The sequence below is a fragment of the Cherax quadricarinatus genome, chromosome 52 (assembly GCF_038502225.1).
Source record: "Cherax quadricarinatus isolate ZL_2023a chromosome 52, ASM3850222v1, whole genome shotgun sequence".
In the NCBI taxonomy this organism is placed as follows: domain Eukaryota; kingdom Metazoa; phylum Arthropoda; class Malacostraca; order Decapoda; family Parastacidae; genus Cherax; species Cherax quadricarinatus.
In genome coordinates, this window is record NC_091343.1 from 6,916,733 (window position 1) to 6,943,912 (window position 27,180).

Genomic DNA, 27,180 nt, shown 5'->3' on the forward strand with positions numbered 1-27,180 from the left:
CCTGTCTACCCACAACCTTCTTACTTGTCTCTTTCTGTCTACCCACAACCTTCTTACCTGCCTCATCCTGTATACCGACGACCTTTCTTACCTGCCTCTTCCTGTCTACCCACGACCTTTCTTACCTGTCTCCTGTCTACCCACAACCTTTCTTACCTGCCTCTTCCTGTCTACCCACGACCTTTCTTACCTGTCTCCTCCTGTCTACCCACAACCTTCTTACCTGCCTCTTCCTGTCTACCCACGACCTTTCTTACCTGTCTCATCCTGTCTACCCACAACCTTTCTTACCTGCCTCTTCCTGTCTACCCACAACCTTTCTTACCTGCCTCTTCCTGTCTACCCACAACCTTTCTTACTTGTCTCTTCCTGTCTACCCACAACCTTCTTACTTGCCTCTTCCTGTCTACCCACGACCTTTCTTACCTGCCTCTTCCTGTCTACCCACAACCTTTCTTACCTGTCTCCTCCTGTCTACCCACAACCTTTCTTACCTGCCTCTTCCTGTCTACCCACAACCTTTCTTACCCGTCTCTTCCTGTCTACCCACAACCTTTTTTACTCGTCTCTTCCTGTCTACCCACAACCTTTCTTGTCTCTTCCTGTCTGTACACAACCTTTCTTACCTGTCTCCTCCTGTCTACCCACAACCTTACCCGTCTCTTCCTGTCTACCCACAACCTTTCTTACCTGTCTCTTGTCTACCCACAACCTTTCTTACCTGTCACTTCCTGTCTACCCACAACCTTTCTTGTCTCTTCCTGTCTACCGACAACCTTTCTTACTTGTCTCTTCCTGTCTCCGCACCTTTCTTACCCGTCTCTTCCTGTCTACCCACATTTCTTACTCGTCTCTTCCTGTCTGCCCACAACCTTTCTTACCCGTCTCTTCCTGTCTACCCACTTGTCTCTTCCTGTCTACCCACATTTCTTACTCGTCTCTTCCTGTCTACCCACAACCTTTCTTACCCGTCTCTTCCTGTCTACCCACTTGTCTCTTATTGTCTACCCACATTTCTTACCCGTCTCTTCCTATCTACCCACTTGTCTCTTATTGTCTACCCACATTTCTTACTCGTCTCTTCCTGTCTACCCACAACCTTTCTTACCTGTCTCTTCCTGTCTATACAGAATCTTCTTCACTGCCTTGATACTATCACAGTCCTTGCCATCTCCACTGCTGCCATCTCTTTTATGGCATAAGGAAAAAGTTTTGTCGATGTTAAATGAAGGAGGTGAATTTTGTTAGGAAGCGAGGGATATGGAGTTAGGAAGGTGGAGTTACTGAAGGTAATGAGAGGCAGGATGGTGGACTATTGGAGTAACTTATGCGGTGGAGGGAGAGGGAGGGAGGCAGGTGAGACCTCCTGAAGGAGGTATGGAAATGGAGCAATGAGTGACCAAGTTAGGAAGTACGGTGGTGGAGGGAGAAAGGATGATGGAAGAGGTAGTGATTAGGGAGGGAGGGGTGGTAGGAGGGAGGTAGTAAGGGGTCAAGGTGAGAGCAGTAAAGGTGAGTATCAGGGTGATGCGTGGCACGGATCATGTGGCGCAGAGGGGCGAGTCTGGTGCCTGCCCAACCCCACCTAACATCACTCCTGTTTACCCTACCCCCGCCTCACCCCCGTCTGCAACATCCAACTCCACCTGTGTCTACCCTACCCAGCCTCACCCGTGTCTACCCTCCCCCGTCTACCCTACTCAGTCTCACCCCTGTCTACCCTACCCAGCCTCACCCTAGTCTACCTCTCACCGTCTTCCCTACCCAGCCTCACCCTAGGGTGTCCCACCCCGCCTCACCCCAGTCTACCCCACCAGACCTTACCCCTCTCTTCCTCACCCCGCCTCATCTATGTTTACCCTACCCAGCCTCACCCAAGTCTACAACAACCAGTCCCATCCTGCCTCATCCATGTCCGCCCTACCCAGTCTCACCCCTGCCTACAACATTCAACCCAACCTCTGTCTACCCCACCTCGCCTCATCCCTGTCTAACTTACCCAGCCTCACTCCTGTCTACATCACCTAGCCCCACCCCGCCTCATCCCTGTCTACCTTACCTAGCCTCACCCCTGTCTACCCCACCCCACCTCATCCCTGTCTACCCTACCCGGCCTCACTCCTGTCTACAACACCCAACCTCACCCTGCTTCATCCCTGTTTACCCTACCCAGCCTCACCCCTGTCTACCCCACCCCACCTCATCCCTATCTACCTCACCCAGCCTTCTGTCTACAGCACTCCACCCCGCCTCATCAATGTCTACCTTACCCAGTTTCACCCCTATCTACAACACCCAACCCCAGCTCTGTCTACCGCCTCACCCCTGTCTACCCCATCCAGCCTCACTCCAGCGTACCCCACCCAGCCTAACAGCAGGGAGCCCTAAACTACCCAGCCCCACCCCACCCAGTCCCACCCCAGTGTGTCCCACCCCACCCAGCCTCACCCTGTGGTGCTCCACCCAGCCTCACCCCGAGGTGCCACACCCCATCCAGCTTCACCCCGAGGTGTGAGACCACCCAGCCTTACCCCATGGTGCCCCGCCAAGCCTCACCCCGAGGTGCCACACCCCCACCTCACCTCAGAGTGCCACACCCGACCCAGCCTCACCCCATGGTGCCCCACCCAGTCCCACTCCACCCAACCCTACCCCAACATGTCCCACTCTACCCAGCTCCATCCCTGATTGCCACACCCCAAACAGCCTCGCCCCAGCGTACCCAACCCTATTCAGCCTCACCCCGCGTGTTCATCCCCCATCCATCATCACTCAACATGCTCCACCCCGCCCGACCTCACCCTTGCATGCTTCACCTCACCCAGCCTCACCAAAGCATGCTCTTCCCCGCCCAGGATCACCCCAGCATGATCCTCCCCACCCAGCTTCACCTCAGCATGCTCCTCCCCACCCAGCTTCACCCCAGCATGTTCCTCCCCACCCAGCTTCACCCCAGCATGTTCCTCCCCACCCAGCTTCACCCTGGCATGCTCCTCCCAACCCAGCCTCACCCCAGTAAGTCCCACCCACCCAGCCTCACCCATCATGCTTCTCCCCACCTAACTTCACCAAAGCATGCTACACCATTGCCCAGCCTCACCCTGGTATGCTCCACCTCACCCAGCCTCACCTCAACATGCTCCACCCCACCCAGCCTCACCACAGTATGCTTCACCCAGCTTCACCCCATCAAGCTCCTCCCCAACCAGCTTCACCGAAACATGCTACACCATTGCCCAGCCTCACCTAGCGTGCCCCATCCCCCCATCTCCACCCCAGCGTGCCCCACCCCACCCAGCTCCACCCTGGTTGCTCCACCTTTGATCCACCAGGAAGCTGGGTCTGACCAGGGGGCGATGACCCCCGAAAACATTCTTCAGGTATAAGAATATAAGAAAGAAGGAACACTGCAGCAGGCCTACTGACCCATGCGAAGCAGGTCCATGTCTTCCCCTCCCCGGATTAGCCGAATGACCCACCTAATTAGGTACTCCAACCAGACCTCAGTACAGCCCCACCACAGCCAGACCTTACTACAGTTCCACCATAGCCAGACCTCAGTACAGTTCCACTATAACCAGACCTCAGTACAGCCCCACCACAGCCAGAATTCAGTCCAGCAGTCTGGCTGCAGTTACACCAGGCACCTCCTCCCCATCCCTCTCTTTCGTGTGTGTGTGCCTTACGTTCTACACACACCTGTGTGCTCCTGCTCTCTCTCTCTCTCTCTCTCTCTCTCTCTCTCTCTCTCTCTCTCTCTCTCTCTCTCTCTCTCTCTCTCTCTCTCTCTCTCTCTCGCCCGCGCCGAAGGAATATTTTTTAAGTGGTTGCTTGCTTCTGTTCCTTTTTTTTCTTCGTCTAAAGTTCACGTTTTTAGTTTGTTTTTAACAAGAGAACGCCTCAGCCAGTCTGCCTCAAATTTTCAAGGTTTATGTACTTTAACTAAGGTAAGATTCCTGCAAGTATTAGTATGTGCAGGTGAATTATAGCCAGTGTTATTTAGCACATTCCAGGATTCTTCATTTTGTCTGATAACTGTGAAAAGTCTCTGACTGGCTACAAACATACGTCACTAGTATCCTACGAAGGCAGTGTGTGGGATTCTGTTGTCTGTCATGCACTAAATCTGCAATCTTCTCTTAATCGTGTCATACGCTTAATCTTTATTCTTCTCTTATAAGAACATAAGAACGAAGGAACACTGCAGAAGGCCTACTGGCCCATGCGAGGCAGGTCCAAGTCTCCTACCGGCTTAAGCCAATGCACCGAACCTAGTCAGGTCAGGTCACATTGACTTAAGGGAGGAACACGGCAACCGACCTGGTAGCACAAGCTATCAGGTCTAACTCACACCCACCCACATCTACTCATGTATTTATCCAACCTATTTTTAAAGCTACACAACGTTCTGGCCTCTATAACGGTACTTGGGAGTTTGTTCCACTCATCCACAACTCTATTACCAAACCAGTACTTTCCTATATCCTTCCTGAATCTGAATTTTTCCAACTTAAAACCATTGCTGCGAGTCCTGTCTAGGCTAGATATTTTCAGCACACTATTTACATCCCCTTTATTTATTCCTGTCTTCCATTTATACACCTCAATCATATCCCCCCTAATTCTACGTCTTACTAGAGAGTGAAGATTCAGGGCCCTTAGTCTATCCTCATAGGGAAGGTTTCTGATACATGGGATCAACTTTGTCATCCTCCTTTGTACATTTTCCAGAGAATTTATATCCATTCTGTAATACGGTGACCAAAACTGTGCAGCATAATCTAAATGAGGCCTAACCAAGGATGTATAGAGTTGAAGAACAACCTGAGGACTCCTATTATTTATGCTTCTTGATATGAAGCCAAGGATTCTATTAGCTTTATTGCGAACACTTATGCACTGTTGTCTTGGTTTCAGATTACTGCTAACCAGAACTCCTAAATCTTTTTCGCAGTCCGTAATATTAAGATCTACATTATTTAGTTTATATGTGGCATGATTATTGTCCTGTCCAACATTTAGAACTTTGCATTTGTCTATATTAAACTGCATCTGCCACTTCTCCGACCACTGCATCAGTCTATTCAAATCTTCCTGGAGTGCTCGAATGTCCTCGTCAGAATGAATTCGACGGCCTATTTTGGTGTCATCGGCAAACTTGCCGATGTCGCTCTTTATGCCCTCATCTATGTCGTTTATGTAGATTGTGAACAGCAGGGGGCCCAACACTGACCCCTGTGGAACACCGCTCGTGACACTTCCCCACTCTGATTTCTCCCCATTTATGCAAACTCTCTGCTGCCTATTTGTCAACCATGCCTCTATCCAGGAAAAAATTTCTCCTCCTATTCCATGTGCTTTAATTTTCCTCAATAGTCTCTGATGTGGGACCCTGTCAAAAGCCTTACTGAAGTCCATATACACAATATCATATTCATTACCATGATCTACCTCCTCAAATACCTTAGTGAAAAAAGTTAATAAATTCGTAAGGCAGGAACGCCCCTTTGTAAAACCATGCTGAGATTCGTTGATTAATTTATGCTTTTCAAGGTGGCTACGAACTGCCTCGGCAATTATTGATTCCATAAATTTTCCCACTATGGAGGTTAGGCTTATTGGTCTATAGTTCGAAGCTAAGGACCTGTCACCTGTTTTGAAAATAGGTATCACATTTGCCCTTTTCCACTTATCTGGCACCATGCCAGTTTGTAGTGATATGTTGAAAAGATTAGCCAAAGGTGTGCTAAGCTCCTCTTTACATTCCTTTAGAACCCTTGCATACAGTTCATCAGGGCCTGGGGATTTGTTAGGTTTTAATTTATCTATTTGCCTAAGGACCATGTCACTTGTGACCCTAATAGTGCACAGTTTATTATCGTCCTGTTCTACATAATTTATCATTACTGGAATATCGCTGGTATCCTCCTGTGTAAAAACTGAGAGGAAGTATGTGTTAAAAATTCTACACATTTCCTTATCACTGTCAGTGAGCTGACCCGAGGAACTTTTGAGTGGGCCTATCTTGTCCCTGATCTTACTTCTGTATACCTGAAAGAATCCTTTTGAGTTAGTCTTCGATTCTCTTGCAACTTTAACCTCATAATCTCCTTTTGCTTTTCTAATTCCCTTTTTTATTTCTCTCTTTAACTGAATATATATGTGTGTCATGCACTAAATTTACACTCTTCCATTATTCGTGTCATGCACAAATTCTACACTTCTGTTATTTATACCATATATTAAATCACTCATATGCACTGAGTTACTAAACACCATTAATGATGTAGTAAAGTTCTGGCAATCAAAAAAGAAAGTCAGGACCTCGTTGTTCTTATGCATAAAGCACCGGAAACACCATCCCAGCAGTTCAACAAATAATTAATGGTGATCCAGCACTGTCTGGAAAATCTATCAAATACTGTTCCAAATATCGTGTTGCTTGGGGTCTTCAGTTTTGAGGCATCTTAAATGGAAGAATGTATTAAGGACTATAAAAGCAGAGATAGAATCTCTGGAAAGAACAGTTACACTCAAAACAGTGATTAAAATTCTGCAGTCACTTCGCCTTAAGTCTGCAGTCTGCTGAACCCACCAGACTGGGAAACACCCTGGGCCTTATATTTACGGTCACTGAGGACCTGGTCCGTGACATAACGGTCTCAGGCCACAACATAGTCGAGGTACAGGCCTGCGTGCACAGATTATTATTATTATTATAATCAAGGGGGAAGCGCTAAACCCGGAGGATTATACAGCGCCTGGGGGGGGGGATGTGGAAGGCATTCAGGCTTAATTCGGGGAACTGGAGCACAGATCCAATTCCCTAAATCAAGAGCCCCTCACCAACATCAAGGAACCTTCCTTGAGGGGTGCGTGCACAGAGGTCTGGGGCAGAGAGCCAATTCAACTAATTCACTCCATCTTCATCGAAAATTATAAGTATTTTAGTATTATTAGTATTTTATGGAGGAGCCTGACACAAGTGTCATCCCACAGTTATCGAAAACCGCTGATATTTTCACACCTCACAAAGGTGGCGATACCACAGTTTTGCTACTACCGATATTTAATTATAGGCCGATACCGATACCGTCAAAATTAGCCCATACTAATACCGATTATTTAAAAACGCACGTGAGCAAGCACTAGACATATTAGAAAATGTTGATGGGACTCTGATCACTTCTAACATTTGAAGAATAACAGTATATGCAAGTTGGAAGTGAGGTGTGAGAGAAATGTAGTGACATGATGAAAATGCCAGTGAGTTTTATTGGGATGGCGTTAGGTAGACCATGAGGTCCCGTGATTCCAGCGTTACCTGGAGGTTATTCCGGGGATCAACGCCCCCGCAGCCCGGTTCATGACCAGGCCTCCCGATGGATCAGGGCCTGATCAACTAGGCTGTTACTGCTGGCCGCACGCAGTCCAACGTACGAGCCACAGCCTGGCTGATCCGGCACTGACTTTAGGTATCTGTCCAGCTCTCTCTTGAAGGCAGCCAGGGGTTTATTGGCAATTCCCCTAATGCTTGATGGGAGGCTGTTGAACAGTTTTGGGCCCCGGACACTTATGGTGTTTTCTCTTAGTGTACCAATGGCGCCCCTACTTTTTATTGGCGGCATTTTGCATCACCTGCCCAGTCTTTTACTTTCGTAGGGAGTGATTTCTGTGTGCAGATTTGGGACCATTCCTTCCAAGATTTTCCAAGTGTAGATTATGATATATCTCTCCCTCCTGCGTTCCAACGAGTACAAGTCAAGTGCTTCCAAGCGTTCCCAGTCGTTAAGGTGCTTGACAGAACTTAGACGTGCAGTAAAGGACCTCTGTACACTCTCTAGATCTGCGATTTCACCTGCTTTGAATGGAGATGTTAATGTACAGCAGTATTCCAGCCTAGAGAGAACAAATGATTTGAAAAGGATCATCATGGGCTTGGCATCTCTCGTTTTGAAAGTTCTCATTATCCATCCTATCATTTTCTTTGCACGTGCGATCGTGGCACTGTTGTGATCCTTGAAAGTGAGATCCTCAGACATTACTACTCCCAGGTCCCTTACATTATTTTTCCGCTCTATTGTATGGCCGGAGTCAGTAGTATACTCTGTTCTAGTTATTATCTCCTCCAGTTTTCCATAACGGAGTAGTTGGAATTTGTCCTCATTGAACATCATATTGTTTACCGTTGCACACTGGAAAACTTTGTTTATATCTTCTTGGAGGTTAACCGCGTCCTCAGCAGATGACAGCCTCATGCAGATCCTAGTATCATCCGCAAAGGATGATATGGTGCTGTGGTGTACATCTCTGTTTATGTCTGATATGAGGATAAGGAATAAGATGGGGGCGAGTATTGTGCCTTGTGGAACAGAGCTCTTCACTATGGCAGCCTCCGATTTAACTCTGTTGACCACTACTCTTTGTGTTCGATTTGTTAGGAAGTTGAAGATCCATCTCCCCACTTTCCCAGTTATTCCTTTAGCACGTATTTTATGGGCTATTACGCCATGATCGCATTTGTCAAATGCTTTTGCAAAGTCTGTGTATATTACATCTGCTGATTTTCTTCCAGTGCATCCAAGGCAATGTCATAGTGATCCAGTAGTTGTGAGAGGCAGGAGCGACCTGCCCTGAACCCATGTTGCCCTGGATTGTGCAGATTTTGGGAATCCAGGTGATTTGCAATCCTGCTTCTTAGCACTCTTTCAAAGATTTTTATGATGTGGGACGTCAGAGCTATTGGTCTATAGTTCTTAGCTAATGCTTTGCTGCCACCTTTATGGAGTGGGGCTATATCCGTTGTTTTAAGTGACTGTGGAATTTCACCCATGTCCAAGCTCCTCCTCCATAGTGTACTTAGGGCACGCGAGAGGGGTTTCTTGCAGTTCTTAATGAAAACAGAGTTCCACGAGTCTGGGCCCGGGGCTGAGTGCATAGGCATGTTGTCAATGGCTTTTTCGAAATCTATCGGAGTTTGGGTAATGTCGGAAATCTGGCATACATTTATGGAGTTTTGAGGCTCATTCATGAAGAAATCATTTGGGTCGTCGATCCTCAGACCGATTACTGGGATTTCAATATTTCACTCATTTCCTTGTTGTCATCTGTGTAAGTCCCATCCTGTCTGAGTAAGGGCCCGATACTAGATGTGGTATTTGCCTTGTTTTTGGCACATGAAAAGAAATATTTTGAATTTCTTTCAATTTCACTAATAGCTTTAAGCTCCTCCTGCCTCTCCTGGTTCCTGTAAGAGTCATTTAGCTTAAGTTCGATAGTTTCCACTTCCCTGGTCAGCGCCTCCTTTCGTGTATCAGATATTCTAGCACTCCTGAGGAGCTCAGTGACTCTTCGTCGTCTTCTGTAGAGGGAGCGTCTTTTTCTCTCCAGTTTACTCCTGCTCTTCTTCTTTCTTAGGGGAATATGCCTAGAACATGCTTCGGCTACCAGGAAGTTGATCCTTTCAAGGCACTGGTTTGGATCCATCTCATTTAAGACATCTTCCCAACATGTTTCGTTTAGGACATGGTTTACCTGGTCCCAGTTGATGTTCTTGTTGTTGAAATTGTATTTTGTGAAGACACCTTCACAGGTACATGCATTCTGCTGTTCAGGACCCCTATGCATGTACGTCTGGACTTCGATTAGATTGTGATCAGAATTAGTTGTTTTTGATATTCTTATGTCTCTTATCAGGTCCTCATTATTTGTGAAGATAAGGTCAAGTGTGTTTTCTAGTCTTGTTGGCTCCACTATCTGCTGGCTTAAGGTGTGTTTTTCGCAGAGACTTAGTAGCTCATGTGTGTGTGACCTTTCATCTGCGCTACCTCCGGGGATTGTTTCAGCTATAACATTATTTGCTACATTCTTCCATTTTGTATGCCTTAGGTTGAAATCACCAAGCAGTAAGATGTTTGGGGATGGAGCTGGAAGGTTTTCCAAACAGTAATCGATTTTCAGTAGCTGTTCCTTGAACTGTTGTGAGGTTGCATCTGGTGGCTTGTATACAACCACAATGACTAGGTTTTGGTTCTCGATCTTTATTGATAGAACTTCAACTACCTCATTTGTGGTGTTCAGCAACTCCGTGCAGATAAGGGACTCTTTGACATACAGGCCTACCCCCCCTTGTTGCCTGTTTTTTCTGTCGCATCTAAAAAGGTTGTAACCACTTATCCATATTTCACTGTCAAAGTGATCTTTTGTGTGAGTCTCTGTGAAGGCTGCAAACATTGCATTAGACTCCACTAGAAGTCCACTGATAAAAGGTATTTTGTTGTTGGTGGATGGCTTAAGGCCCTGTATATTAGCAAATATGAACGAGGTTGTATTCTGTGTTTGTTGGGGGGATTTTGTTATTGGCATCAGTAGTTGTAATTCTGGAGGGCCATGGGTGGCCACTGGCTGCGCCTCCAGTCCAACAAGGCTCCAAGGTGGTGGACTATTTTTGTTATTTTCTTCCATTTTCTTTTTTCGTTTCCTGCCACTAAAAAATCACCTGGAGTTGGGTTGTCGTAGCTACTATTGTTTGTCTTGTGGGGTCTGTGCCTCCTGGTCCCTTTTAGATGGTATGCAGGGCACTCGATGTTGTAACACTGCTTCTGGAGGACCGAGGAGTGGCACATTTTTGGGTGAAAGAAAGTACAGGAAGAAGAACGACACACTCCTTTAGACAGGAGGTCGCTACATTTTTTGGGATGGTCAAAGTTGCATGTCCCATTTTTTTCCCCTGTTATTCCATGCTTACAGATGCCCCAAGCATAATATTTGCACAAATTCACCTTTGGTTGAGAATTGTTGGGAGGTGTGTTGTCAATTTCTGCAGGTTCTGGGACTGCACTATAATCCTCAGTATCCAAGCCAGGGCCACCCCGTCCTGGATTCCATCTACTTTCCCCAGTAGAGGAAGAAGGAGGAGACTCCTCTCCAGTTTGAGCTTAGTCTTGTTGGGTTCAATTGTGCCTCATTCCAACTCGTCAAATGTCCCGTGGAGTTTCTGCGGAGGCACAGGCGTTCTTAAAGAAGCCACTCTTGCAGGCATCGTTGTTCATTTAGGCAGACTGATAAATTTCTGCCTGTTTTCCCTACATATTTCTTGGGACAGTGTCCACAGGGAATGGTGTAAACTCTTACTGTGGAAGTTAAAAGTGTAGTACTTAGCTTAATAGTGAGATCTTTGATGGAGAATGTATTCATGGTGGAAACATTGACATTGTTCTTTAGCAAGCACCTGGCAGGCATTCGGGGCAACATCACCATACGGGAACACTGTGAACTGTTTGGAGAAATGTTCTGTGGGGGATTTATTTAGCATAGCTTGTGCCTTAAGTCTGTAGCTCCGAATGCAGAAAGACGGAAAATGAAGATGTATGAAGGCTTGTGTTATGTAGGTACATTCATCTTCAAGGACACAAGGGCTGGAGATGCGAATAGCCCTCAAGAAGAAATCAGTATGGACCCCATTCTTAGTGCGAGTATCATAGTGTGAATAGAAGCGTATAAGATCATCCTTGTCGGTAAGTTTTCCGTACATTTTGAAGAGACTTGCACTGGAGAACGTCGAGGAAAGGAAGTGTGCTCACGTGCTTTCTTAAACAGCTTTGTCGATATCACTACTGATATTCAAATTTTAGACCGATACCGAAATCAAAATTAGCCGATACTAACCGATATAATGCATTGGCACAGCCATGGGTGGAATTAAAGCAGTTGTGAAAAAAACAGTAAATCAGTAGCGCTAACTTCACATGTTACCAAAAACTTTGAAGTTGTTCTAAGATGCGAGACTGCTAACCACATGGAATAATAAAAAAAATACATAATCCAGGGCAGCAATGGGTTTAAGGCAAAAGCCTTCGACAAGTTTGTTTATGGTGTGATTGCGCACGAATTGCTTGTGAAGGAAGCAAGTGGAAAAGTGGGCAGGTGAATATTTAAATTAAATACAACCCAGAGAGTAGTAGCATACAGAGTGAAGTCGAAGGCTGCCACGTGAAAAACTCTCTTCACCCCACTTTTGTTTCTCATTCTTTGTTGCGAGTAAGGGATTTAAGAGCGAAATATTTATTCCTTGGGATTCTATAAAGAAACTCCGTTAGTATTTGGCCAGTAACAAAGATCGCTCCTTACAGGCAACAAGGTATTGGAACGAAAGTTATCTTAGTGTCTCTTAGAATGTAGGGGTTATGTTTTAGTTTCTACTAGGAAACTAAATCCAATAAAATTAAAATTTATGGTATTTCATAGTAAAGTATTTGAATACAATACTTTCTTCTTCTCTTCTTACATAATATAACAACTTAATATTGTATGTACAATAATCTTATTTTAAAGAAACTAAGTCCAAGTAATGAGTTCATAATATATATATATATATATATATATATATATATATATATATATATATATATATATATATATATATATATATATATATATATATATATATATATTATGGAAGTACCACGTTAATCATAATGACTGCTTATAACACTTTACAATTTGAGTCTCCACAAACATCAAAGACTTTGCCTCAACAAGACAACGTCTTGATATCAACTGTTTGAATGTGGAAAGTTCAACACCACCACTGTCTCATATCCTAAAGAAAATAGAAACCGCAATATTGTCTGAAAGACATCTCAGAGGTTGCTCGAGTGCCGGAGAACATGAATAAATCAGCCTTTTGAACAATACTGAGTGAACTATGAGTCAACTCTAAGTCTAATTCTCAAGGAAATTCGACCTGAGTGAATCTATAGGAGAACAGATATATGATCAGTAGTCAGGGCTAGATCAGGGAGCAGACCGCTTCGCTGTGAGTCTGTTGACCCGTCATAAGGTTGGATCACGTGACCCAAACCGCGGTAAACTAGACTTCAACAAGTGAAACCTGACGGTTTCCTGAAATTTTGTTTTGTTCTCATTGCATTATGTTTGTTCTCCTTGTGGCGTCTGGGTGTCTTTGTTGTGGACGTTTCGCCATCCAGTGGCTGGCTGGATGCCGAAACGTCTACGATAGAGATGCCCGGGTGTTGCGAATGTGTCTTAATTTCATCTTGTCGTTATTATATACCATTCTTGTACTACTACTACTACTACTACTACTACTACTACTACTACTACTACTACTACTACTACTACTACTACTACTACCACCACCTCTTCCTGCCTATATATAGCCGTCCTGCTCCACTTCTGGTTAGTGTGACTTTGTAAATGGTCCAAGTCGGACCGAAACGTCGTCGTAAGCTTCTCTCTTTTATGTGCGGGTTATTTGTGTATTGCATTATAAGGGAATCCCCCTCCATAAGGACTTTAGGTAACAACTCCCTCTCTGGGGTTACTTCCCTTCTTTGTCTTTTAATGCCACTAGGACCAGCTTGAGAGTCACTGGTCCCTGTCACACAAAATAACTGTCCAGAGTGCTCTGTTTCTGGTGTCTCTTTAAGATTTTCCTAAAACGGGACAAGGTTTTGTCACTGAACATGTTGCAGATATGGCTTGTTTCAGCTTGGTCAGGGTGATATTTCTCCACAAAAGTTTGCAACTCATTCCACTTTGCACACATGTCCTTAACCACTGAAGAAAGCACATTCTTCCCTCTCTCTTCCTTCTCCTCTGTAGCAAATTCCTCAGCTGTGGTCTGTTGCTGTTCCAGTTGAAGGTGTTGCAGCTCTTCGGTGGTTAGCTCTTCCCTGTGGTCCTCCAACTCTTCCACAACCTTGCCACTCGCATCCAACCCCATGGACTTCCCCAGTACCACAATAGATTCAACAACAGGTAGAGGGTCGACAGGGTTAGGGTCAGCCTCAAGCCCTTCAAAATCCTTCTGGAGGACACAGTCTGGCCACAATTGTGTCCAAGAAGAGTTCGAAGTCCTGGAAGTCACTCCCTGCCAAGCCTTACCTATAAGGCTTATGCAGTTGTAAATACTGAAGTGATTCCTGCAGAACTCTCTTAGAGTCAGTTCAATGTCAGGGGTCACTTCAAAGCACTTTTGAAACACTGCTTTTGTGTAGAGTTTTTTGAAGTTAGAAATGACTTGCTGGATGAGAGGAGTGGTGTTAGGAGGCAAGAACTTCACTGTTATAAAACGGAAATCCCTAGACAATTGGTCTACTAAGTTTGGAGGATGAACAGGAGCACTGTCCATTACCGGGAGGCACTTGAGTGGCAATTTATTTTCCAGGAGGTATTTTTTCACACTCAGGCCAAACACTTCATGGATCCAGTCAGTGAAAAGTTGCCTCGTGACCCATGCCTTATGATTAGCTTTCCACATTACACACAATTTACTCTTGACGACATTGTTTTTCTTGAACACTTGGGGATTTTCAGAGTGATACACGAGTAAAGGCTTCACTTTGAAATCTCGACTGGCGTTAGCACAGAATAAGAGTTAGCCTGTCTTTCATAAGCTTGTGTCCTGGCAGTGCCTTTTCCTCCTCCGTGATGTAGGTCCTCTTTGACGCAGGGGTGGTAGCACTTGCAGACTCGATTGAGAAGGCCATTGGTGAAATGCCTATGATTTTAAACTGATGGAAGATAGAGGTATGGGTGTGTGTGGGAAACAAGCAGGTTGCAACACTAGGGTTGGAAACAGTAAATGTATAAAAGGCATTCAGCATGAAGTTATAAATAAAGACACTAGAACAGGTCAGAAAACAAAGGGGGACAGCAGAGGGCAGCAAGGGACTAGCTCCCTTAAGGTTTACTATACTAATAGCAGGAGTGTTAGAAATAAGATAGATGAGCTAAGATTAATTGCAAGTGCAGGAAACATAGATATTATTGCTATAACAGAGACCTGGCTCAATCTGAAAGATAGAGAGATGCCCTCTGAATGTCACATACAAGGCTATAAATTATTCCACACTGACAGGGTCAACAGGAAAGGTGGTGGAGTAGCGATGTATGTCAGAGACAATTTAAATTGTTGTGTTAGACAAGATATTAAATTAGAAGCGTCAGCCACTGAATCTGTTTGGTTACAGCTTCTCGAGGGCCGAGAAAAACTAATTTTGGGTGTGATTTACAGGGCCCCAAATCTTGATAGGGAGTGCAGTAAACTTCTATGGGACGAAATTCGTAAGGCATCTACATACGAAAATGTTGTGCTAATGGGAGATTTCAACTATAGACAGATTGACTGGAGCAATTTGACAGGAAATTTAGAGTCGGGTGACTTTCTTGATACGATCCAGGATTGTTTTTTAAAACAGTTTGTGACAGAGCCAACTAGGGGAAATAACCTCCTTGACTTGGTTCTTGCCAGTAGGGAAACACTAATTAATAATCTTGAGGTTAATGATGAGCTTGGGGAGAGTGATCACAAATCACTCAGTTTTAACATATCATGGAATTCCCCTAATAATGGCAATCAAGTCTCCGTCCCTGACTTTCGCTTGGCTGATTTCATAGGACTGAAAAATTACTTAGGTGGGCTGAACTGGAATGACCTGACTAGGGGTCAGGTAGGTGGTGATGGTTGCCGATATGATGCTTTCCAGGGCATAGTTCTAGCTGCTCAGTCAAATTATGTTCCAAATAGGGAAATCAGTTTCGTCAAAATTGACCCTTGTTGAACAATAGATTAAAATATCTGATTGGTCAAAAGAGAGGCATATATAGGCAAATCAAAAGAGGAGAGGGGCAATTAAGAAATCGATATATTCAGTTAAAGAGAGAAATAAAAAAGGGAATTAGAAAAGCAAAAAGAGATTATGAGGTTAAAGTTGCAAGAGAATCGAAGACTAACCCAAAAGGATTCTTTCAGGTATACAGAAGTAAGATCAGGGACAAGATAGGCCCACTCAAAAGTTCCTCGGGTCAGCTCACTGACAGTGATAAGGAAATGTGTAGAATTTTTAACACATACTTCCTCTCAGTTTTTACACAGGAGGATACCAGTGATATTCCAGTAATGATAAATTATGTAGAACAGGACGATAATAAACTGTGCACTATTAGGGTCACAAGTGACATGGTCCTTAGGCAAATAGATAAATTAAAACCTAACAAATCCCCAGGCCCTGATGAACTGTATGCAAGGGTTCTAAAGGAATGTAAAGAGGAGCTTAGCACACCTTTGGCTAATCTTTTCAACATATCACTACAAACTGGCATGGTGCCAGATAAGTGGAAAATGGCAAATGTGATACCTATTTTCAAAACAGGTGACAGGTCCTTAGCTTCGAACTATAGACCAATAAGCCTAACCTCCATAGTGGGAAAATTTATGGAATCAATAATTGCCGAGGCAGTTCGTAGCCACCTTGAAAAGCATAAATTAATCAACGAATCTCAGCATGGTTTTACAAAGGGACGTTCCTGCCTTACGAATTTATTAACTTTTTTCACTAAGGTATTTGAGGAGGTAGATCATGGTAACGAATATGATATTGTGTATATGGACTTCAGTAAGGCTTTTGACAGGGTCCCACATCAGAGACTATTGAGGAAAATTAAAGCACATGGAATAGGAGGAGAAATTTTTTCCTGGATAGAGGCATGGTTGACAAATAGGCAGCAGAGAGTTTGCATAAATGGGGAGAAATCAGAGTGGGGAAGCGTCACGAGCGGTGTTCCACAGGGGTCAGTGTTGGGCCCCCTGCTGTTCACAATCTACATAAACGACATAGATGAGGGCATAAAGAGCGACATCGGCAAGTTTGCCGATGACACCAAAATAGGCCGTCGAATTCATTCTGACGAGGACATTCGAGCACTCCAGGAAGATTTGAATAGACTGATGCAGTGGTCGGAGAAGTGGCAGATGCAGTTTAATATAAACAAATGCAAAGTTCTAAATGTTGGACAGGACAATAACCATGCCACATATAAACTAAATAATGTAGATCTTAATATTACGGATTGCGAAAAAGATTTAGGAGTTCTGGTTAGCAGTAATCTGAAACCAAGACAACAGTGCATAAGTGTTCGCAATAAAGCTAATAGAATCCTTGGCTTCATATCAAGAAGCATAAATAATAGGAGTCCTCAGGTTGTTCTTCAACTCTATACATCCTTGGTTAGGCCTCATTTAGATTATGCTGCGCAGTTTTGGTCACCGTATTACAGAATGGATATAAATTCTCTGGAAAATGTACAAAGGAGGATGACAAAGATGATCCCATGTATCAGAAACCTTCCCTATGAGGATAGACTAAGGGCCCTGAAACTGCACTCTCTAGAAAGACGTAGAATTAGGGGGGATATGATTGAGGTTTATAAGTGGAAGACAGGAATAAATAAAGGGGATGTAAATAGTGTGCTGAAAATATCTAGCCTAGACAGGACTCGCAGCAATGGTTTTAAGTTGGAAAAATTCAGATTCAGGAGGGATATAGGAAAGTACTGGTTTGGTAATAGAGTTGTGGATGAGTGGAACAAACTCCCAAGTACCGTTATAGAGGCCAGAACGTTGTGTAGCTTTAAAAATAGGTTGGATAAATACATGAGTAGATGATACCCCTTGAATTCCTTCACAAATTTTTCAGCTGCACGTCTGTCAGAACTTGCAGCCTCCCCATGCCTTACAACACTGTGTATGCCACTACGCTTCTTAAACCTGTCAAACCAGCTTCTGCTGGCCTTAAATTCACTATCATCACTAGTACTAGGCATTTTCTTTACGAGATCGGCATGCAACCGCCTTGCCTTTTCACAAATGATCGTCTCTGAAACACTATCTCCTGCTAACTGTTTTTTCCTGATTCACAACAACTTCGCCACTTCTTCATTTGTTTATCTCTTTTTTGTTAACATGTTTACCCCTTTCGCCACATCAGCTTCATTGATTTGTTCTTTCTTTGCCAGGATAGAAGTGATTGTTGATTTGTTATTGCCATACATCCTGGCAAGCTGGAGCACCCACACACCACTTTGGTGTTTTTCTATTACTTCCTTCTTAAATTCCATCGTGTTTCTCACTTTCTTTACCAAAGGAACTTTACTAGGAACTTTCTTTGGGCCCATGGTGACTTATTTCACAGTCACACTTAATAAAAAACCACCAAAAGCAATAGATTTTTAAGGATATGTTTGGATGAATACACAGAGTATATGCTTACTCGCCAACAAAGGGAGACTGACTCGCCAAAGCGCGGCATCTCGGGGGAGGTGGGTTAAGTGTCTAATACAGCTGATATACAAGGCAATGGCCGAAATACGGAGCAAAATTTCCGCCTAAATATGAATCGGCTGATAAATGCAGCAGCCGAAAAAGGAGGTTCCACTGTAATAGCAGTACCGTGGTATATGTAATAATATAACACTGAACTTCTTCATTTTAGCTATTTAATGAAGATCTTTGTGATATAATATGAAGTTAGAATCACATTTCCTGACATTACCTAAATACTGTTTGGTGACCTATCTCCAAGGTGCAGCATTCTTGTGTCCATCATTGACAAGGTCATGAATCATAGCAGGGTAGCATCCTTTGCAGATGATACTAGAATTTCTTCCAGTGTCGGCCGTCGAAGACAGCATGAAGGACAGCGAATCTTTAGAATTCATGCGGATGTAAATCAAGTGTCCCACACGGCCTCAGCAACATGATTAACGAGAACAAGTTTCAGTTGCTCTGCTATGGAAAAATGGAGGAAATAAAGATTGTAACGGAGTACAAAATAAACTCAATAATTTATTGGAGCAGAAGTTCCATGTGTGAAACCTGGGAATAATGATGTAGGAAGATCTTGCTTTCAAGGATCAAAACAGTGTTGCTGTTGCTACCACAAGAAAAACAATAAAATGGGTACGTAGAGATACAAGAGATGCTGAGCCAGTGGTGAAACTCATGAAGTTACTTGTTCTTTGTAGGTTGGTGCTGTATAGCCCTTGTGGCTTAGCGCTTCTTTTTGATTATAATAATAATAATCTTTGTAGGTTGGAATACTGCTCTATAATAACGGCCCCCTTTAAGGTGGGTGATACTTCTGAGCTGGAAAACGTTCAGAGAACTATTACTGTGTACATACATTCAATCTAGCATGTTGGTAGGTAAGACACATAGGCAAGAGTTAGGTAACTTTATTCCGAAACGTTTCGCCTACACAGGCTTCTTCAGTCGAATACAGAAAGTAGACAGGAACAATAGAGATGTGAAGACGATGTAATCAGTCCATCACCCTTGAAGTCGTAGAATTTGAGGTTGTCAGTCCCTCAGCCTGGAGAAGTTCAGTTCCATAGTTAGGAACTATCTGAAGATCAAGCGACAGTGCGGAGACTTAAATACTGTCAGATGTTCAATCTAGCATGTACACTGGGAACACTTAAAACTCCGTCAGCTGTATTCCTTAGAATGTAGACGATTAACGTGCATAATTCACACCTGGAAAGTTCTAGACCCAAACCAGCACACGAGTACACTAAGAGAACTCGATGGCAGTCAGAGGTCCCTGACACTTCAACACTCCCGTCATGTATAAGGAGAAATACCAACAAACCTCTGGTTGAATAGGGAACTGACAAGTCCCCTAAATCAGTTCCTGACTAGCTGAGCTGTGGTTCATAGATAGATCCAAGAGGCCTGGTGTGGGACCGGGGTGCGGGGTAGTTGATCCCTGGAAGCTTCCTTCACGTATCATACGTGTCATCTACTAAATCTGAACTCTTGATAATACTCTCACGTGGAATATCCTGTGACATCATACACGACAGTTAACCCTTTATCGGGCAAGTGGCCATAAAATGCAGAGAAATGAACTAGGATCCGACCCCTGGAACCACAGGGGAATAAGTACAAGTATGTTTGCGCTGAACGATTTTTAAAGAGTTTTGCGATTTTCTTGATAAATGCAAAGTGAGCAGCTGTCACATCCTTTACGTTAATTAGGTATCCTAGTAGGGGGACCTTAAGAGGTACGTAAGTTCCCCCGTCTTCTTACAATATGCTCATTTTTCTGCTATAATCTACCTTGTCCATAATTACTATCGTATTTGGTTTGTCTGTTTAATAAGGTGAAGTCTAGGATCTTTCTTTAATTCATGATATAACTTAACAGATCTTTGAGGACAGTTGTGTTGTAGAGGTCTGATGCGTCTTAGAGCCAGGATAGTAACTATTAATTTTCGCTTGCGTGCAAGCACACTTGTTGATATAAAATAGTAAAATAACGTGGAATCGTTGGAATCCATGCATATCTCGAGAATGGCTCTTCTGATTGGCTTCAAATTTTCACCACTGGTGTGGTTTCTTCAACACAGGGCTCACACTGCCGTTGGTTGGGTTAAGTCTCAATTTGCCAGTTTTATTGAATAACTAATGATATTCATTTTTTATTCAATAACTAAAGAATGCTTCTTCTGATTACCTTCAAAATATTACTGAAGACGCATCACACAAGATGACTTCCTCTAAGTTTTGTCAGAGTTTATGCTAATTTGAAAATTTTTACTGAAATAGTTAAAATACCATGAATCGTTGGAATCAGATAAATTATTGGAGAATGTCTTTTCTGATCGGCTTCAGACTTGCTTGGTTCCGCACTCATCTCACATGCTGAGGGTCCGTGGTTCGATCCCCGGCAGGGGTGGAAACGTTGGACATGTATCCTTACGCTTGCTGTCCCTGGTCACCTTGTAGTAAGTAGATACCTGGGTGTTGTGGGTGGCATCCTGGGGAAGGGTAGGTATACTCTAGTGGGTTTAGAAATGAGATAAGGTGAGGTAGAGCAACATGAGGTGAGGTACAGCAACATGAGGTAAGGTGGAGCAACATGAGGTGAGGTAGAGCAATTTGAGGTGAGGTGAGGTAGAGTAACATGACGTGATGTAGAACATGAGGTGAGGTAGAGTAACATGAGGTGAGGTAGAGCAACATGAGGTGAGGTAGAGCAACATGAGGGGTGGTAGGGTAGAGCAACATGAGGTGAGGTAGAGCAACATGGGGGGAGGTGGGGTAGAGCAACATGAGGTGGGGTAGAGCAACATGAGGTGAGGTAGAGCAACATGGGGGGAGGTGAGGTAGAGCAACATGAAGTGAGGTAGAGCAACATGAGGGTGGTGGGGTACAGCAACATGAGGTGAGGTAGAGCAACATGGAGAGGTGGGGTAGAGCAACATGGGGGGAGGTGGGGTAGAACAACATCGGGAGGGTGAGGTAGAGCAACATGGGGGTGGTGGGGTAGAGCAACATGAGGTGAGGTAGAGCAACATGGGGGAGGTGGGGTAGAGCAACATGGGGGAGGTGGGGTAAAGCAACATGAGGTGAGGTAGAGCAACATGGGGGAGGTGGGGTAGAGCAACATGGGGGAGGTGGGGTAGAGCAACATGAGGTGAGGTAGAGCAACATGGGGGAGGTGGGGTAGAGCAACATGGGGGAGGTTAGGTAGAGCAACATGGGGGTGGTGGGGTAGAGCAACATGAGGTGAGGTAGAGCAACATGGGGGAGGTGGGGTAGAGCAACATGGGGGAGGTGGGGTAGAGCAACATGGGGGAGGTGGGGTAGAGCAACATGGGGGGAGGTGGGTAGAGCAACATGGGGGAAGGTGGGGTAGAGCAACATGGGGGGAGGTGGGGTAGAGCAACATGGGGGGAGATGGGGTAGAGCAACATCGGGGGAGGTGGGGTAGAGCAACATGGGGGGAGGTAGAGCAACATGGGGGAGGTGGGGTAGAGCAACATGGGGGAGGTAGAGCAACATGGGGAGGTGGGGTAGAGCAACATGGGGGAGGTAGAGCAACATGGGGGGAGGTGGGGTAGAGCAACATGGGGGGAGATGGGGTAGAGCAACATCGGGGGAGGTGGGGTAGAGCAACATGGGAGGTAGAGCAACATGGGGGGTGGTGGGGTAGAGCAACATGTGGTGAGGTAGAGCAACATGGGGGAGGTGGGGTAGAGCAACATGGGGGAGGTAGAGCAACATGGGGAGGTGGGGTAGAGCAACATGGGGGAGGTGGGGTAGAGCAAAATGGGGGGAGGTGGGGTAGAGCAACATGGGGGGAGGTGGGGTAGAGCAACATGGGGGAGGTGGGGTAGAGCAACATGGGTGAGGTAGAGCAACATGGGGGAGGTGGGGTAGAGCAACCTGGGTGAGGTAGAGCAACATGGGGGAGGTGGGGTAGAGCAACATGGGGGAGGTGAGGTAGAGCAACATGGGGGGAGGTGGGGTAGAGCAACATGGGGGAGTTGGGGTAGAGCAACATGGGGGGAGGTGGGGTAGAGCAACATGAAGTGATGTAGAGCAACATGGGGGAGGTGGGGTAGAGCAACATGGGGGGAGGTGAGGTAGAGCAACATGGGGGAGGTGAGGTAGAGCAACATGGGGGAGGTGGGGTAGAGCAACATGGGGGAGGTAGAGCAACATGGAGGTGGGGTAGAGCAACATGGGGGAGGTGGGGTAGAGCAACATGGGGGGAGGTGGGGTAGAACAACATGGGGGGAGGTGGGTTAGAGCAACATGGGGGAGGTGGGTTAGAGCAACATGGGGGGAGGTGGGGTAGAGCAACATGGGGGAGGTGGGATAGAGCAACATGGGGGAGGTGGGGTAGAGCAACATGGGGGGAGGTGGGGTAGAGCAACATCGGGGAGGTGGGGTAGAGCAACATGGGGGGAGGTGGGGTAGAGCAACATGGGGGAGGTGGGGTAGAGCAACATGGGGGGGTTAGAGCAACATAGGGGAGGTGGGGTAGAGCATCATGGGGGGGTGGGGTAGAGCAACATGGGGGTGGGTGGGTTAGAGCAACATGGGGGGAGGTGGGTTAGAGCAACCTGGGGGAGGTGGGGTAGAGCAACATGGGGGGAGGTGGGGTAGAGCAACATGGGGGGAGATGGGGTAGAGCAACATCGGGGGAGGTGGGGTAGAGCAACATGGGGGGAGGTAGAGCAACATGGGGGAGGTGGGGTAGAGCAACATGGGGGAGGTAGAGCAACATGGGGAGGTGGGGTAGAGCAACATGGGGGAGGTAGAGCAACATGGGGGAGGTGGGGTAGAGCAACATGGGGGGAGATGGGGTAGAGCAACATCGGGGGAGGTGGGGTAGAGCAACATGGGAGGTAGAGCAACATGGGGGGAGGTGGGGTAGAGCAACATGAGGTGAGGTAGAGCAACATGGGTGAGGTAGAGCAACATGGGGGAGGTAGAGCAACATGGGGAGGTGGGGTAGAGCAACATGGGGGAGGTGGGGTAGAGCAAAATGGGGGGAGGTGGGGTAGAGCAACATGGGGGGAGGTGGGGTAGAGCAACATGGGGGAGGTGGGGTAGAGCAACATGGGTGAGGTAGAGCAACATGGGGGAGGTGGGGTAGAGCAACATGGGTGAGGTAGAGCAACATGGGGGAGGTGGGGTAGAGCAACATGGGGGAGGTGAGGTAGAGCAACAGGGGGGAGGTGGGGTAGAGCAACATGGGGGAGTTGGGGTAGAGCAACATGGGGGAGGTGGGGTAGAGCAACATGAAGTGATGTAGAGCAACATGGGGGAGGTGGGTTAGAGCAACATGGGGGGAGGTGTGGTAGAGCAACATGGGGGAGGTGAGGTAGAGCAACATGGGGGAGGTGGGGTAGAGCAACATGGGGGAGGTAGAGCAACATGGAGGTGGGGTAGAGCAACATGGGGGAGGTGGGGTAGAGCAACATGGGGGGAGGTGGGGTAGAACAACATGGGGGGAGGTGGGTTAGAGCAACATGGGGGAGGTGGGTTAGAGCAACATGGGGGGAGGTGGGGTAGAGCAACATGGGGGAGGTGGGATAGAGCAACATGGGGGAGGTGGGGTAGAGCAACATGGGGGGAGGTGGCTTAGAGCAACATCTGGGAGGTGGGGTAGAGCAACATGGGGGGAGGTGGGGTAGAGCAACATGGGGGAGGTGGGGTAGAGCAACATGGGGGGGTTAGAGCAACATAGGGGAGGTGGGGTAGAGCATCATGGGGGGGTGGGGTAGAGCAACATGGGGGTGGGTGGGTTAGAGCAACATGGGGGGAGGTGGGTTAGAGCAACCTGGGGGAGGTGGGGTAGAGCAACATGGGGGGAGGTGGGGTAGAGCAACATGAAGTGATGTAGAGCAACATGGGGGAGGTGGGGTAGAGCAACATGGGGGGAGGTGGGGTAGAGCAACATGGGGGGAGGTGGGGTAGAGCAACATGGGGGAGGTGGGATAGAGCAACATGGGGGGAGGTGGGGTAGAGCAACATGGGTGGGGTAGAGCAACATGGGGGGAGGTAGAGCAACATGGGGGAGGTAGAGCAACATGGGGGAGGTAGAGCAACATGGGGGAGGTAGAGCAACATGGGGGTAGAGCAACATGGGGGAGGTAGAGCAACATGGGGGGATCTCAGTAGGGAGGTAGAGCAACATGGGGGAGGTAGAGCAACATGGGGTAGAGCAACATGGGGGGAGGTAGAGCAACTTGGGGGTAGAGCAACATAGGGGTAGAGCAGCATGGGGTAGAGCAACATGGGGGTAGAGCAACATGGGGGGAATTAGAGCAACATGGGAGGAGGTAGAGCAACATGGGGGAGGTAGAGCAACATGGGGGTAGAGCAACATGGGGAGGTAGAGCAACATAGGAGGTAGAGCAACATGGGGGGAGGTAGAGCAACATGGGGGAGGTAGAGCAACATGTGGGGAGGTAGAACAACATGGGGTAGAGGAACTTGGGGAGGTAGAGCAACATGGGGGGAGGTAGAGCAACATGGGGGAGGTAGAGGAACATGTGGGAGGTAGAGCAACATGGGGGGGGTTGAGCAACATGGGGGGAGGTAGAGCAACATGGGGAGGTAGAGGAACATGTGGGAGGTAGAGCAACATGGGGGAGGTAGAGCAAAATAGGGGAGGTAGAGCAACATGGGGGAGGTAGAGCAACATGGGGAGGTAGAGCAACATGGGGGAGGTAGAGCAACATGGGGGGAGGTAGAGCAACATGGGGAGGTAGAGCAACATGGGGGAGGTAGAGCAACATGGGGGAGGTAGAGCAACATGGGGGAGGTAGAGCAACATAGAGCAACATGGGGTGAGGTAGAGCAAAATGGGGGAGGTAGAGCAACATGGGGGAGGTAGAGCAACATGGGGGAGGTAGAGCAACATGGGGGAGGTAGAGCAACATGGGGGAGGTAGAGCAACATGGGGGAGGTAGAGCAACATGGGGGAGGTAGAGCAACATGGGGGAGGTAGAGCAACAGGGGGGAGGTAGAGCAACATGGGGGAGGTAGAGCAACATGGGGGAGGTAGAGCAACATGGGGGAGGTAGAGCAACATGGGGGAGGTAGAGCAACATGGGGGAGGTAGAGCAACATGGGGGAGGTAGAGCAACATGGGGGAGGTAGAGCAACATGGGGGAGGTAGTGCAACATGGGGGAGGTAGAGCAACATAGAGGGGGAGGTAGAGCAACATGGGGGTGGTAGAGCAACCGGGGGGAGGTAGAGCAACATGGAGGAGGTAGAGCAACATGGGGGAGGTAGAGCAACATGGGGGAGGTAGAGCAACATGGGGAGAGGTAGAGCAAAATAGGGGAGGTAGAGCGACATGGGGGGAGGTAGAGCAACATGGGGGAGGTAGAGCAACATGGGGGAGGTAGAGCAACATGGGGGAGGTAGAGCAACATGGGGGAGGTAGAGCAACATGGGGGAGGTAGAGCAACATGGGGGAGGTAGAGCAACATGGGGGAGGTAGAGCAACATGGGGGAGGTAGAGCAACATGGGGGAGGTAGAGCAACATGGGGGAGGTAGAGCAACATGGGGGAGGTAGAGCAACATGGGGGAGGTAGAGCAACATGGAGGAGGTAGAGCAACATGGGGGAGGTAGAGCAACATGGGGGAGGTAGAGCAACATGGGGGAGGTAGAGCAACATGGGGGAGGTAGAGCAACATGGGGGAGGTAGAGCAACATGGGGGAGGTAGAGCAACATGGGGGAGGTAGAGCAACATGGGGGAGGTAGAGCAACATGGGGGGAGGTAGAGCAACATGGGGGAGGTAGAGCAACATGGGGAGGTAGAGCGACATGGGGGGAGGTAGAGCAACATGGGGGAGGTAGAGCAACATGGGGGAGGTAGAGCAACATGGGGGAGGTAGAGCAACATGGGGGAGGTAGAGCAACATGGGGGAGGTAGAGCAACATGGGGAGGTAGAGCAACATGGGGGAGGTAGAGCAACATGGGGGGAGGTAGAGCAACATGGGGGAGGTAGAGCAACAAGTGGGGAGGTAGAGCAACATGGGGGGAGGTAGAGCAACATGGGGGGAGGTAGAGCAACATGGGGGGAGGTAGAGCAACATGGGGGGAGGTAGAGCAACATGGGGGAGGTAGAGCAACATGGGGGAGGTAGAGCAACATGGGGGAGATAGAGCAACATGGGGGTGGTAGAGCAACATGGGGGAGGTAGAGCAACATGGGGAGGTAGAGCAACATGGGGGAGGTAGAGCAACATGGGGGAGGTAGAGCAACATGGGGGAGGTAGAGCAACATGGGGGAGGTAGAGCAACATGGGGGGAGGTAGAGCAACATGGGGGGAGGTAGAGCAACATGGGGGAGGTAGAGCAACACTTAGCCTGTAAAATTGATCATTGTGGACAAATATAAAGTTGTTGGACTCAGAACAGTTTGTGGAGAATGTTTGTGATCTACTTCAGACTTTAATTATTGTTGGTTTAATAAAACTCAGCTTGTCACTCTGGTTCAGACTTTAATTATTGTTGGTTTAATAAAACTCAGCTTGTTATTCTGCTTCAGACTTTAATTATTGTTGGTTTAATAAAACTCAGCTTGTCACTCTGCTTAAGACTTTAATTATTGTTGGTTTAATAAAACTCAGCTTGTCACTCTGCGTCAGACTTTAATTATTGTTGGTTTAATAAAACTCAGCTTGTCACTCTGCTTCAGACTTTAATTATTGTTGGTTTAATAAAACTCAGCTTGTCACTCTGCTTCAGACTTTAATTATTGTTGGTTTAATAAAACTCAGCTTGTCACTCTGCTTCAGACTTTAATTATTGTTGGTTTAATAAAACTCAGCTTGTCACTCTGCTTCAGACTTTAATTATTGTTGGTTTAATAAAACTCAGCTTGTCACTCTGCGTCAGACTTTAATTATTGTTGGTTTAATAAAACTCAGCTTGTCACTCTGCTTCAGACTTTAATTATTGTTGGTTTAATAAAACTCAGCTTGTCACTCTGCTTCAGACTTTAATTATTGTTGGGGTTTAATAAAACTCAGCTTGTCACTCTGCTTCAGACTTTAAT

At 46.7% G+C, this 27,180-nt stretch overlaps 1 protein-coding gene across 10 annotated transcripts in view; it reads left to right on the forward strand.

The window, feature by feature from the left end:
* The window catches only part of disp (RND transporter family member dispatched), a 753,128-nt gene that overhangs the window by 325,360 nt on the left and 400,588 nt on the right, over nucleotides 1-27,180 (forward strand). For 2 of the 10 annotated variants that reach the window (XM_070096029.1, XM_070096025.1), the window contains exon 1: nucleotides 20,495-20,592. The exons of the other annotated variants lie outside the window; for them this stretch is intronic. The gene's annotated coding sequence lies outside the window, so the exon portion shown is untranslated. Of the gene's footprint in view, nucleotides 1-20,494; nucleotides 20,593-27,180 lie in introns of those variants that run through there. 10 annotated transcript variants of the gene reach the window in all.